Source organism: Triticum dicoccoides, chromosome 2B (genome assembly GCF_002162155.2).
Source record: "Triticum dicoccoides isolate Atlit2015 ecotype Zavitan chromosome 2B, WEW_v2.0, whole genome shotgun sequence".
NCBI classification, from domain to species: domain Eukaryota; kingdom Viridiplantae; phylum Streptophyta; class Magnoliopsida; order Poales; family Poaceae; genus Triticum; species Triticum dicoccoides.
This window is the reverse complement of record NC_041383.1, coordinates 663,106,345-663,119,601: the sequence shown is the minus strand read 5'-3', so window position 1 is coordinate 663,119,601 and position 13,257 is coordinate 663,106,345.

Genomic DNA, 13,257 nt, shown 5'->3' with positions numbered 1-13,257 from the left:
ATTATCCTATCGGGAACATGTCCATGAAGGTAGCCATCGGCAGTGCTTTACCATGTTTACCTGGAGCACTCCACCACAATAACCCCATTCAAGATGGCTATGCTCGTGTCACGGTGGAGGACATAGTCCAAGGGTTTGAGGACCTGGAGATTGATATTGCTACACCTGAAGGGGAGAAAAGACTTGGAGATGTCAAGCGCCATTTCATTCTATGGCAAAAGAAGTTTATCAAGTTTCCAGGCGAGGCGCCAAGGACAACAAGTCCACCCCCCTACGGTAGTGGTGGTGGCGGTGGCGGTGGTGGTGGTGGTGGTGGTGGTGGCGGTTCACCTACACCTCCGTCACGTCAGCCGACGCCGCCCCCCAGTCCACAACGTCCGGCGGGTGATCAGCCGCCGCCCCCCAGTCCTCGTCCGGCGGGTGATCAGACGCCGCCCCCCAATCCACCTCCGGCAAAGAAGCAGAAGCAGTCCTGGATTATTAACCCGGACCCTTATGTACCTAAGACCACAAAGGTACCGGAGCCATCACTGAAGCCTCTCCCCACAAGGCCTTGGGAACGTAGTGCCGAGGAAGTCGACGCGGCCGCGGCTGCTGATTTGGAGAAATGGAAGGCGGACTGCAAGAAGAAAAGAGAGCCCGAGCCCAAGCCAGTATTTTCTGATGAGCAAAAGAAGTGGGCTAAGTCATTTTTGAGCACACCGTCCCAAGCCGCAAAGAATCTGCCTAACGACTATGCACGTGAACTTCGCAGGCAGGCACTCATGTTCAAGGAGAACAAAGAGTGGGAGAAGGCCGAAAGTAAAAAAAGCGGGAAACAAGTTGCCCAGCTCGGGGAACAAAGTAAACAATCGATTGCCCCGCTTATAGTGGAAGCCTTCTGTCCGGATGCCCCCGAGATCATGCAAGCTGCGGCAGCACAGGGATTGACTGTAACGAGTGCCAGAGAACAAGCGGCCAACTTAGGTATTACTCTTCGTGAACTGTTAGGCCTTGATGAGGCGCCAGTGAAGGAGGTAGTAATTACATATGTCAAGAATGGGCCTCTCGTCGAGCCTGCGCAGGAAAAGGATCTACCTCCACAAATGAAAGGTCTGCTGAAATGGTACAAGGGTTACATAAAAAATAAAAACGCCAAAGAATATATTTATGCGGAAGTTAGACATGAGCATCACTTCAAACATTACTATGTACAAATTGAACTGAGTGAATTGTTCCAGCTTTTCAATCTGCGCGAGCTCGATAAATCTATCATCAGTTGCTACGTTCTGTAAGTGATTTATTAATTTCTACCCCATCTCGTTCATATTGCCTGCACTATATATATGTCCTAACTATATTGTTGTGTCCGCTATTATACATGCAGAATGAAGATTAAGGAATGCAGAGTAAGGAACATCCATGATGTTGGGTTCATTGACCTACACATCGTTAATGGACATGTGTTGGAGCGTTACCCCGCCGACGTGGAGGCAGACCTGTGGCAGTTTCTTACAAAGCAGGAACTCAAAAGTGATATTCTATTTCCTTACCATTTTGAGTGAGTGTTTCTGTCTTGAGCACATTCTCTTTTGTTTACTCCATGCATGGTATGTGGCCGGCTAATCGATGAGTTATGCATGACGTACTGTGCATGTATCGTGTCCGCAGGTTCCACTGGATTCTGCTAGTAATTAAAGTTAACACCTCAGAATGTCTCGTCCACGACTCTGTGAATATGGATCCAAAGCTTTGGGGCGGCATGAGAAGAATGCTGCAGAAGTAATTATTTTCATTCATTTGCGCTCTATATCGATCGGCCTATTTCGTTCATTTCCTAATATCAAGTAACTAATTAATAACTCTCTTGTTCATTTAATTTTCTTTGCCTCGTAGGGTTTGGAGACGGTTCGTAGATACAAAGGTTGGTGAATTCAAAAAAGAGCTAGAATTCAAAATGTTAAAGGCTAAGAATGCTGGGGATATTCAGCCACCGGAGACCAATCTATGTGGATACTATGTCTGTGAGATGATCCGGAGATACACCTCTGAGCGGGTTCCGAGTGATACCAATGCTCAGAGGAATAACCTCCGGTGGATGCTTAGTCCAGAAGCTCGCTTCCGACCACTTCAAGAGGAACTAGCTGGATGGTTCAGCAGGGAAGTCCTCCATCCTAAAGGAGAACACTATTACGAGGACGTAGAACTTTATATGCATTAAATCATGTATGGAAACTTGTTCAAAATTGTATATGGTCATCCGATGATATTGAATATATATTGTATATTCCTCTTGAATTCTTTTTGGTTCTAATTTCAAATTTATTTAAAATTGTACATTCATATGCATGTATGTAGTACCGTAGAATATATGAAACTCCTTCAAAATTAAAATAAAGCACAAAAGAAATAAAACAATACAAATTAAACAGAAAACAGGTTTAAGGGGGGGGGGGCTAAAACCCTAAACCTGCGGCGGCCTTTAGTCGCGGTTGGCCAGAAGAACCGCGACTAAAGGTCCTTCGCCCCGACGGCCACCTGGCGCCCACGTGGACGGGCCTTTAGTCGCGGTTCTTAAGCAACCGCGACTAAAGGGGGGGGGCCTTTAGTCGCGCCCGTTCGGTCGCGGTTGCGCAACCGCGACTAATGGCAGTTGCGAACCGCGACCAAAGGCCCTTTTTCCACCAGTGATGCAACAGTACAGCTGTGAAGATAGACTGGTGGCAGGTGGCTGCGGCGGCCTCATAATCGGCAGTTGACCTGGTTGAGGAGTGCGCCGGACTGGTAGGTGCCCCATACCCGGCAGGCGTCCTGGTTTGGACCTCAGGTCTTAGATGTTTAGGTTTGGCTGCGATGTTTGTTTGGTATTAGGCCCAGACTATCTGCGCCCCTTCTTCAATTGGATAGGTGTAGCGACAGTTGTTGCTTAGACGGTGGCTTTAGTCTTGTTGTTGTATGGCTTTGTAAGATTTTATGAGAATAATTAATAAAGTGGCCGTATGCATCGCCCAGATGCAGAGGCCGGGGGTCATCTTCCATTTCTAAAAAAAAAAAACATCTACACAAAAATTAAGAACTTTTAAAATAAATTTAGTATTTATTTTGAATTTACGAGCGTATGCTTCCCAGAGTCAAAACGGCCATTATTCCGTATCATTTTAATATTAGAAGCACAAAGCTGAATAATCCAGAGGTGCGAATAGATGAGTTTGTCAGCGCTTGCTAGCCGTGACTGGCTGCTATGTCGGCGTATATCCCCCATGTAACCCAACGTGCCATGCTACTGTCCTGTCTACTTCTTTACTCTGCTTGATATATAGGGTCATGTGGGTTTCAACTTCAAAGTTCAACTTAGGCATGTGCCTCGATATATTTGATGGGTTTCAACTTCAAAGTTCAATTGAGGCATGTGCCACGATATATCTGATATCTCTAGCTGTTACAGCAGACTCCTGGTGCGGTGATTATTTGTATCTGCTGAAACTGACGCTCAAATGATTACGTTCATAAAATAGTTGAGAGTTTGTGGTGCGCGGTGCCACGGTTCACTTTGCTGCGGCCGATATATATGGACCGGGATTACCCCAGGCTTGCTCCTTCGCCCCCTCCCTCCCCGATAGGGTTTCGGCTGTCGCCACCGCTGGAGCACCACGGGGCAAATCCCAGGCGGGGGATGATGGCGGCGGCGGAGCCTTCCTCCACTATGGCTCTGGGACGCGGTTGGGGTGGAGATCCACGCGGGTGTCCTTCTTTGACGTGTGTGTCCTTCGGCATCGACAGCACAACGACGAGGACTCTTTCCCCGTCGACGGCTCACCCAGGTGGAACGGTGGTTCCTGGCGGTGGTGACACTGCGGCGGCTCCGGTTGTTGGCAATTTCCCAGCGGCAGGAATGTCCCCATGTGACCGTGCTAGAAGACGGTGGAGGAGGATCTGGTGGTCCAATCGGTGATGGATGCGAGTTTGCCAGCGAGAACTTGGTGCAGTCTCGACCGGAACCGTCAATGGCGACGCCTGCGGGAGTTGTTGTTGGAAATATGCCCTAGAGGCAATAATAAAATAATTATTATTATATTTCTTTGTTCATGATAATTGTCTATTATTCATGCTACAATTGTGTTATCCGGAAATCGTAATACATGTGTGAATACATAGACCACAACACGTCCCTAATAAGCCTCTAGTTGACTAGCTCGTTGATCAACAGATAGTCATGGTTTCCTGATTATGGACATTGGATGTCATTGATAACGGGATCACATCATCGGAAGAATGATGTGATGGACAAGACCCAATCCTAAGCATAGCACAAGATTGTATAGTTCATTCGCTAGAGCTTTTCTAATGTCAAGTATCATTTCCTTAGACTATAAGATCGTGTAACTCCTGGATACCATAGGAGTGCTTTAGGTGTACAAAACGTCACAACGGAATTGGGTGGCTATAAAGGTATACTACATGTATCTCCGAAAGTGTCTGTTGGGTTGACACGAATCGAGACTGGGATTTGTCACTCCGTATGACGGAGAGGTATCTCTGGGTCCACTCGGTAATGCATCACCATAATGAGCTCAATGTGACCAAGTGGTTGGTCACGGGATCATGCATTACGTGACGAGTAAAGTGACTTGCCGGTAACGAGATTGAACGAGGTATTGGGATACCGACGATTGAATCTCGGGCAAGTAACGTACCGATTGACAAAGGGAATTGTATACGGGATTACTTGAATCCTCGACTTCGTGGTTCATCCGATGAGATCATCGTGGAACATGTGGGAGCCAACATGGGTATCCAGATCCCGCTGTTGGTTATTGGCCGGAGAGCTGTCTCGGTCATGTCTGCATGATTCCCGAACCCGTAGGGTCTACACACTTAAGGTTCGGTGACGCTAGGGTTATTAGGAAGACTTGTAAGTGATTACCGAATGTTGTCCGGAGTCCCGGATGAGATCCCGGACGTCATGAGGAGTTCCGGAATGGTCCGGAGGTGAAGATTTATATGTGGGAAGTTGTCATACGGTCACCGAAAAAGTTCGGGGGCTTATCGGTATTGTACCGGGGACACATGGGTTGTAGTGGGCAGGGCACCAGCCCTTAGAGGGCTGGGCGCAACCCCACCCCCACCCACCCTTGGGCCCATGCGCCTAGGGTTTGGGGAGGGCCTAGAGGGGGCGCCCCTCTTGCTTGGGGGCAAGCCCCCTCCCCTTGGCCGCCCCCCCCCCTCCTCTCTAGATCTCATCTAGACTGGGTCGGCCCCCTTCCCCCCTTCCCCTATAAATAGAGGGGCGAGGGGAGGGCTGCACACCACATCCAAGGCGCAGCCCCTCCCCTCCCCAACACCTCTCCTCCTCCGTTAAGAGCTTGGCGAAGCCCTGTCAGAGTACTGCCTCTCCACCACCACCACGCCGTCGTGCTGCTACTGGAGCTCTCTTCCTCAACCTCTCCCTCCTCCTTGCTGGATCAAGGCGCGGGAGACGTCTCCGCTCCGTACGTGTGTTGAATGCGGAGGTGCCGTCCGTTCGGCACTAGGATCTTCAGTGATTTGGATCACGACGAGTACGACTCCATCAACCCCGTTCTCTTGAATGATTCTGCTCGCGATCTACAAGGGTATGTAGATGCACTCCTATCTCTCTCATTGCTAGATGACTCCATAGATTGATCTTGGTGATGCGTAGAAATTTTTTTATTTTCTGCAACGATCCCCAACAGTGGCATCATGAGCTCCGTCTATGCGTAGTTTCTATGCACTAGTAGAACACAATTTTGTTGTGGGTGTAGATGTTGTCAATTTACTTGCCACTACTTGTCTTATCTTGTTTCGGCAGCATCGTGGGATGAAGCGGCCCGGATCGACCTTACACGTACGCTTACGTGAGACAGGTTCCACCGACTGACATGCACTAGTTGCATAAGGTGGCTAGCGGGTGTCTGTCTCTCCCACTTTAGTCGGATCGGATTCGATGAAAAGGGTCCTTATGAAGGGTAAATAGAAATTGGCATATCACATTGTGGTTTTGACGTAGGTAAGAAACGTTCTTGCTAGAACCCTATTGCAGCCACGTAAAAACATGCAACAACTATTAGAGGACGTCTAACTTGTTTTTGTAGCATATGGCCAAAAGGATGTGATGAATGATATATATGTGATGTATGAGATTGATCATGTTCTTGTAATAAGAATCACGACTTGCATGTCGATGAGTATGACAACCGGCAGGAGCCATAGGAGTTGTCTTAATTATTGTATGACCTGCGTGTCATTGAATAACGCCATGTAATTACTTTAGTTTATTGCTAAACCGTTAGCCATAGTAGTAGGAGTAATCGTTGGCGTGACAACTTCATGAAGACACGATGATGGAGATCATGGTGTCAACCGATGATGATGATGATCATGGCGCCCCGAAGATGGAGATTAAAAGGAGCAAAATGATATTGGCCATATCATATCACTATTTGATTGCATGTGATGTTTATCATGTTTTTGCATCTTATTTGCTTAAAACGATGGTAGTAAATAAGATGATCCCTCATAATAATTTCAAGAAAGTGTTCCCCCTAATTGTGCGTCATTGCGAAAGTTCGTTATTTCGAAGCACCACGTGATGATCGGGTATGATAGATTCTAATGTTCACATACAACGGGTGTAAGACAGATTTACACATGTAAAACACTTAGGTTGACTTGACGAGCTTAGCATGTACAGACATGGCCTCAGAACACAAGAGACCAAAAGGTCGAACATGAGTCGTATAGAAGATACAATCAACATGAAGATGTTCACCGATGATGAGTAGTCCGTCTCACGTGATGATCGGACATGACCTAGTTGACTCGGATCATGGATCACTTAGATGACTAGAGGGATGCCTATCTGAGTGGGAGTTCATTAAATAATTTGATTAGATGAACTTAATTATCATGAACTTAGTCTAAAAACTTTTGCAATATGTCTTGTAGATCAAATGGCGTTCCTAGAGAAAACCAAGCTGAAAGACGATGGCAGCAATTACACGGACTGGGTACGGAACTTGAGGATCATCCTCATAGCTGCCAAAAGAGCATATGTCCTAGATGCACCGCTTGGTGAAGCACCCGCTTTCCCTGCAACTCAAGACGTTATGAGCGCCTGGCAGTCGCGTGTTGATGACTACTCCCTCATTTAGTGCGGCATGCTTTACAGCTTAGAATCGGGGCTCCAAAAGCATTTTGAGCAACACGGAGCATATGAGATGTTCAAAGAGCTGAAAATGGTTTTCCAAGCTCATGCCCGGGTCGAGAGATATGAAGTCTCCGACAAGTTCTACAGTTGTAAGATGGAGGGAAATAGTTCTGTCAGTGAGCACATACTCAAAATGTCTGGGTTGCACAACCGCTTGTCCCAGTTGGACATTAACCTCCCGGATGAGGCGGTCATTGACAGAATCCTTCAGTCGCTCCCGCCTAGCTACAAGAGCTTTGTGATGAACTACAATATGCAGGGGATGGTGAAAACTATTCCTGAGGTATTTTCAATGCTGAAATCAGCGGAGGTAGAAATCAAAAAAGAACATCAAGTGTTGATGGTCAATAAAACCACTAGTTTCAAGAAAGGCAAGGGTAAGAAGAACTTCAAGAAGGACAGCAAGGGAGTTGCCGCACCCGGTAAGACAGTTGCCGGGAAGAAGCCAAAGCATGGACCCAAACCTGAGACTGAATGCTTTTATTGCAAGGGAAGCGGACACTAGAAGCGGAACTGCCCCAAGTACTTAGCGGACAAGAAGGCCGGCAACACCAAAGGTATATGTGATATACATGTAATTGATGTGTACCTTACCAGTACTCGTAGTAGCTCCTGGGTATTTGATACCGGTGCGGTTGCTCATATTTATAACTCAAAACAGGAGCTGCGGAATAAGCGGAGACTGGCGAAGGACGTGGTGACGATGCGCGTCGGGAATGGTTCTAAGGTCGATGTGATCGCCGTCGGCATGCTACCTCTACATTTACCTACGGGATTAGTTTTAAACCTCAATAATTGTTATTTAGTGCCAACTTTGAGCATGAACATTGTATCTAGATCTCGTCTAATACGAGATGGCTACTCATTTAAATTCAAGAATAATGGTTGTTCTTTTTATATGAGAGATATGTTTTATGGTCATGCCCCGATGGTCAATGGTTTATTCTTAATGAACCTCGAACGTGATGTTACACATATTCATAGTGTGAATACCAAAAGATGTAAAGTTGATAACGATAGTCCCACATACTTGTGGCACTGCCGCCTTGGTCACATTGGTGTCAAGCGCATGAAGAAGCTCCATGCTGATGGACTCTTAGAGTCTCTCGATTATGAATCATTTGACACATGCGAACCATGCCTCATGGGCAAAATGACCAAGACTCCATTCTCCGGAACAATGGAGCGAGCAACCAACTTATTGGAAATCATACATAGTGATGTGTGCGGTCCAATGAGCGTTGAGGCTCGTGGAGGATATCGTTATGTTCTCACTCTCACTGATGACTTAAGTAGATATGGGTATGTCTACCTGATGAAACACAAGTCTGAGACCTTTGAAAAGTTTAAGGAATTTCAGAATGAGGTAGAGAATCAACGTGACTGAAAGATAAAGTTCTTACGATCAGATCGTGGAGGAGAATATTTAAGTCACGAATTTTGTACGCACTTAAGGAAATGTGGAATCGTTTCACAACTCACGCCGCCTGATAAACCTCAGCGTAATGATGTGTCCGAATGTCGTAATCGCACTTTATTGGATATGGTGCGATCTATGATGTCTCTTACCAATTTACCGCTATCTTTTTGGGGATACGCTCTGGAGACAGCTACATTCACTTTAAATAGGGCACCGTCTAAATCCGTTGAGACGACACCATATGAATTATGGTTTAGGAAGAAACCTAAGCTGTCATTTCTAAAAGTTTGGGGATGCGATGCTTATGTCAAGAAACTTCAACCTGAAAAGCTCGAACCCAAGTCGGAAAAATGCGTCTTCATAGGATACCTTAAGGGAACCATTGGGTATACCGTCTACCTTAGATCCGAAGGCAAGATCTTTGTTGCCAAGAACGGGTCCTTTCTGGAGAAGGAGTTTCTCTCGAAAGAAATAAGTGGGAGGAAAGTAGAACTCAATGAAGTACTGCCTCTTGAACCGAAAAGTAGCGCAGCTCAGGAAGATGTTCCTGTGGTGCATGCACCGTCTAGAGAGGAAGTTAGTGATGATGATCAAGGTACTTCGGATCAAGTTGCTACTGAACTTCGAAGGTCCACAAGGACACGTTCCGCACCAGAATGGTATGGCAACCCTGTCTTGGAAATCATGTTGTTAGACAACGGTGAACCTTCGAACTATGAAGAAGCAATGGCGGGCCCTGATTCCAACAAATGGCTTGAAGCCATGCAATCCGAGATAGGATCCATGTATGAAAACAAAGTATGGACTTTGACAGACTTGCCCGATGATCGGCGAGCGATAGAAAAAAATGGATATTTAAGAAGAAGACGGACGCGGATGGCAATGTTACCATCTATAAAGCTCGACTTGTTGCTAAGGGTTATCGACAAGTTCAAGGAGTTGACTACGATGAGGCTTTCTCTCCCGTAGCGAAGCTGAAGTCCGTCCGAATTATGTTAGCAATTGCCGCATACTATGATTATGAGATATGGCAAATGGATGTCAAAACGGCACTCCTTAACGGCTATCTTAAGGAAGAATTGTATATGATGCAGCCGGAAGGTTTTGTCGATCCTAAGAATGCTAACAAGGCATGCAAGCTCCAGCGCTCCATCTATGGGCTGGTGCAAGCATCTCGGAGTTGGAACATTCGCTTTGATGAAATGATCAGAGCGTTTGGGTTTATGCAGACTTAGGGAGAAGCCTGCGTTTATAAGAAAGTGAGTGGGAGCTCTGTAGCATTTCTCATATTATATGTAGATGAGATACTTTTGATGGGAAATGATATAGAACTTTTGGACAGCATTAAGGCCTACTTGAATAAGTGTTTTTCAATGAAGGACCTTGGAGAAGCTGCTTACATATTAGGCATCAAGATCTATAGAGATAGATCGAGACGCCTCATAGGTCTTTCACAGAGCACATACCTTGATAAGATATTGAAGAAGTTCAATATGGATCAGTCCAAGAAGGGGTTCTTGCCTGTATTGCATGGTGTGAAATTGAGCTCGGCTCAATGCCCGACCACGACAGAAGATAGAGAAAAGATGAGTGTCATCCCCTATGCCTCGACTATAGGGTCTATTATGTATGCCATGTTGTGTACCAGACCTGATGTGAACCTTGCCGTAAGTTTGGTAGGAAGCTACCAAAGTAATCCCGGCATGGAACACAGAACAGCAGTCAAGAATATCCTGAAGTACCTGAAAAGGACTAAGGATATGTTTCTCGTTTATGGAGGTGACGAAGAGCTCGTCGTAAAGGGTTACGTCGACGCTAGCTTCGACACAGATCTGGATGACTCTAAGTCACAAACCGGATATGTGTATATTTTGAATGGTGGGGCAGTAAGCTGGTGCAGTTGCAATCAAAGCGTCGTGGCGGGATCTACATGTGAGGCGGAGAACATGGCAGCCTTGGAGGCAGCGCATGAAGCAATCTGGATGAAGGAGTTCATCACCGACCTAGGAGTCATACCCAATGTGTCGGGGTCGATCACTCTCTTCTGTGACAACACTGGAGCTATTGCCCTTGCCAAGGATCCCAGGTTTCACAAGAAGATCAGGCACATCTAGCGTCGCTTCAACTCCATTCGTGAAAATGTTCAATATGGAGACATAGATATTTGCAAAGTGCATACGGAGATGAATGTCGCAGATTCGTTGACTAAACCTCTTCCGCGAGCAAAACATGATCAACACCAGAACTCTATGGGTGTTGGATTCATCACAATGTAACTAGATTATTGACTCTAGTGCAAGTGGGAGACTGTTGGAAATATGCCCTACAGGCAATAATAAAATGATTATTATTATATTTCTTTGTTCATGATAATTGTCTATTATTCATGCAATAATTGTGTTATCCGGAAATCGTAATACATGTGTGAATACATAGACCACAACATGTCCCTAGTGAGCCTCTAGTTGACTAGCTCGTTGATCAACAGATAGTCATGGTTTCCTGACTATGGACATTGGATGTCATTGATAACGGGATCACATCATTAGGAGAATGATGTGATGGACAAGACCCAATCCTAAGCATAGCACAAGATCGTGTAGTTCATTTGTTAGTGCTTTTCTAATGTCAAGTATCATTTCCTTAGACCATGACATCGTGTAACTCTCGGATACCGTAGGAGTGCTTTGGGTGTACCAAACGTCACAACGTAACTGGGTGGCTATAAAGGTATACTATAGGTATCTCCGAAAGTGTCTGTTGGGTTGACACGAATCGAGACTGGGATTTGTTACTCCGTATGACGGAGAGGTATCTCTGGGCCCACTCGGTAATGCATCATCATAATGATCTCAATGTGACCAAGTGGTTGGTCACGGGATCATGCATTACATGACGAGTAAAGTGACTTGTCGGTAACGAGATTGAACGAGGTATTGGGATACCGATGATCGAATCTCGGGCAAGTAACGTACCGATTGACAAAGGGAATTGTATACGGGATTACTTGAATCCTCGACATCGTGGTTCATCCGATGAGATCATCATGGAACATGTGGGAGCCAACATGGGTATCCAGATCCCGTTGTTGGTTATTGGCCGGAGAGCTGTCTCGGTCATGTCTACATGATTCCCGAACCCGTAGGGTCTACACACTTAAGGTTCGGTGACGCTAGGGTTATTAGAAAGACTTGTAAGTGATTACCGAATGTTGTTCGGAGTCCCGGATGAGATCCCGGATGTCACGAGGAGTTCCAGAATGGTCCGGAGGTGAAGATTTATATGTGGGAAGTTGTCATACGGTCACCAGAAAAGTTCGGGGGCTTATCGGTATTGTACCGGGGCCACCAGAGGGGTTCCGGGGGTCCACCAGGAGGGGCCACCTCTCTCCGAGGGCCTCATGGGCTGTAGTGGGCAGGGAACCAGCCCTTAGAGGGCTGGGCGCAACCCCACCCCCACCCCCTTGGGCCCATGCGCCTAGGGTTTGGGGGGGGGACCCTAGAGGGGGCGCCCCCCTTGCTTGGGGGGCAAGCCCCCTCCCCTTGCCCCCCCCCCCTCTAGATCTCATCTAGAGGGGGCGGCCCCCTTCCCCCTTCCCCTATAAATAGAGGGGCGAGGGGAGGGCTGCACACCACATCCAAGGCGCAGCCCCTCCCCTCCCCAACACCTCTCCTCCTCCGTTAAGAGCTTGGCGAAGCCCTGCCGGAGTACTGCCTCTCCACCACCACCACCACGCCGTCGTGTTGCTGCTGGAGCTCTCTTCCTCAACCTCTCCCTCCTCCTTGCTGGATCAAGGTGCGGGAGACGTCTCCTTTCCGTACGTGTGTTGAACACGGAGGTGTCGTCCGTTCGGCACTAGGATCTTCAGTGATTTGGATCACGACGAGTACGACTCCATCAACCCCATTCTCTTGAACGCTTCCGCTCGCGATCTACAAGGGTATGTAGATGCACTCCTATCTCTCTCGTTGCTAGATGACTCCATAGATTGATCTTGGTGATACGTAGAATTTTTTATTTTCTGCAACGATCCCCAACGGTTGTTACCTTATTGGAGGCGTTGTGGGGCGATTGGTGTTCCCTGTGTGCCCCAGGGGAAACGACCTTTCCGGATTGGATGATGGTGAGGATCCTGCGTCGGCACCCCCATGGGGGCATCATCTTTGGGGCAGTACATCATCTGGAGGGACAAGTGTTTGGCATCAGTGGCTAGGCGCAGGACTCCGTATGCTTCTTGCGCGTTGACCAAGGTGGAGCGGCATGGCATCTACGATATCAACGACAGCGAGTATTGGAGGCAAGGTGAAGTGAGGTCTCGCCGCTAGATATCGTTTGATGGGCGTGCACAGGAGGGTGGCACTGTCTAGCGCCGTGGTGACATCGACGACAGCTGTGTCCGGCAAGGTCAATGCATTGATTACTCCTGAAGATGGAACGACGGAATATGGCGGCAGCAGATTCTACATCGTGTATATGCGATTCACGCTGTCTGCTAGACCGGTTGATGCTCCTGGCTAGCCGGCGTGCGGCTTGTTGAGGCTACCGGGTTTCATGGTGTGTGTTGGTGTGATGTCAGGACACATCATAAACCCTGTAGGTAGGGCGACAATTTTCGCCAGGAAGATGACCT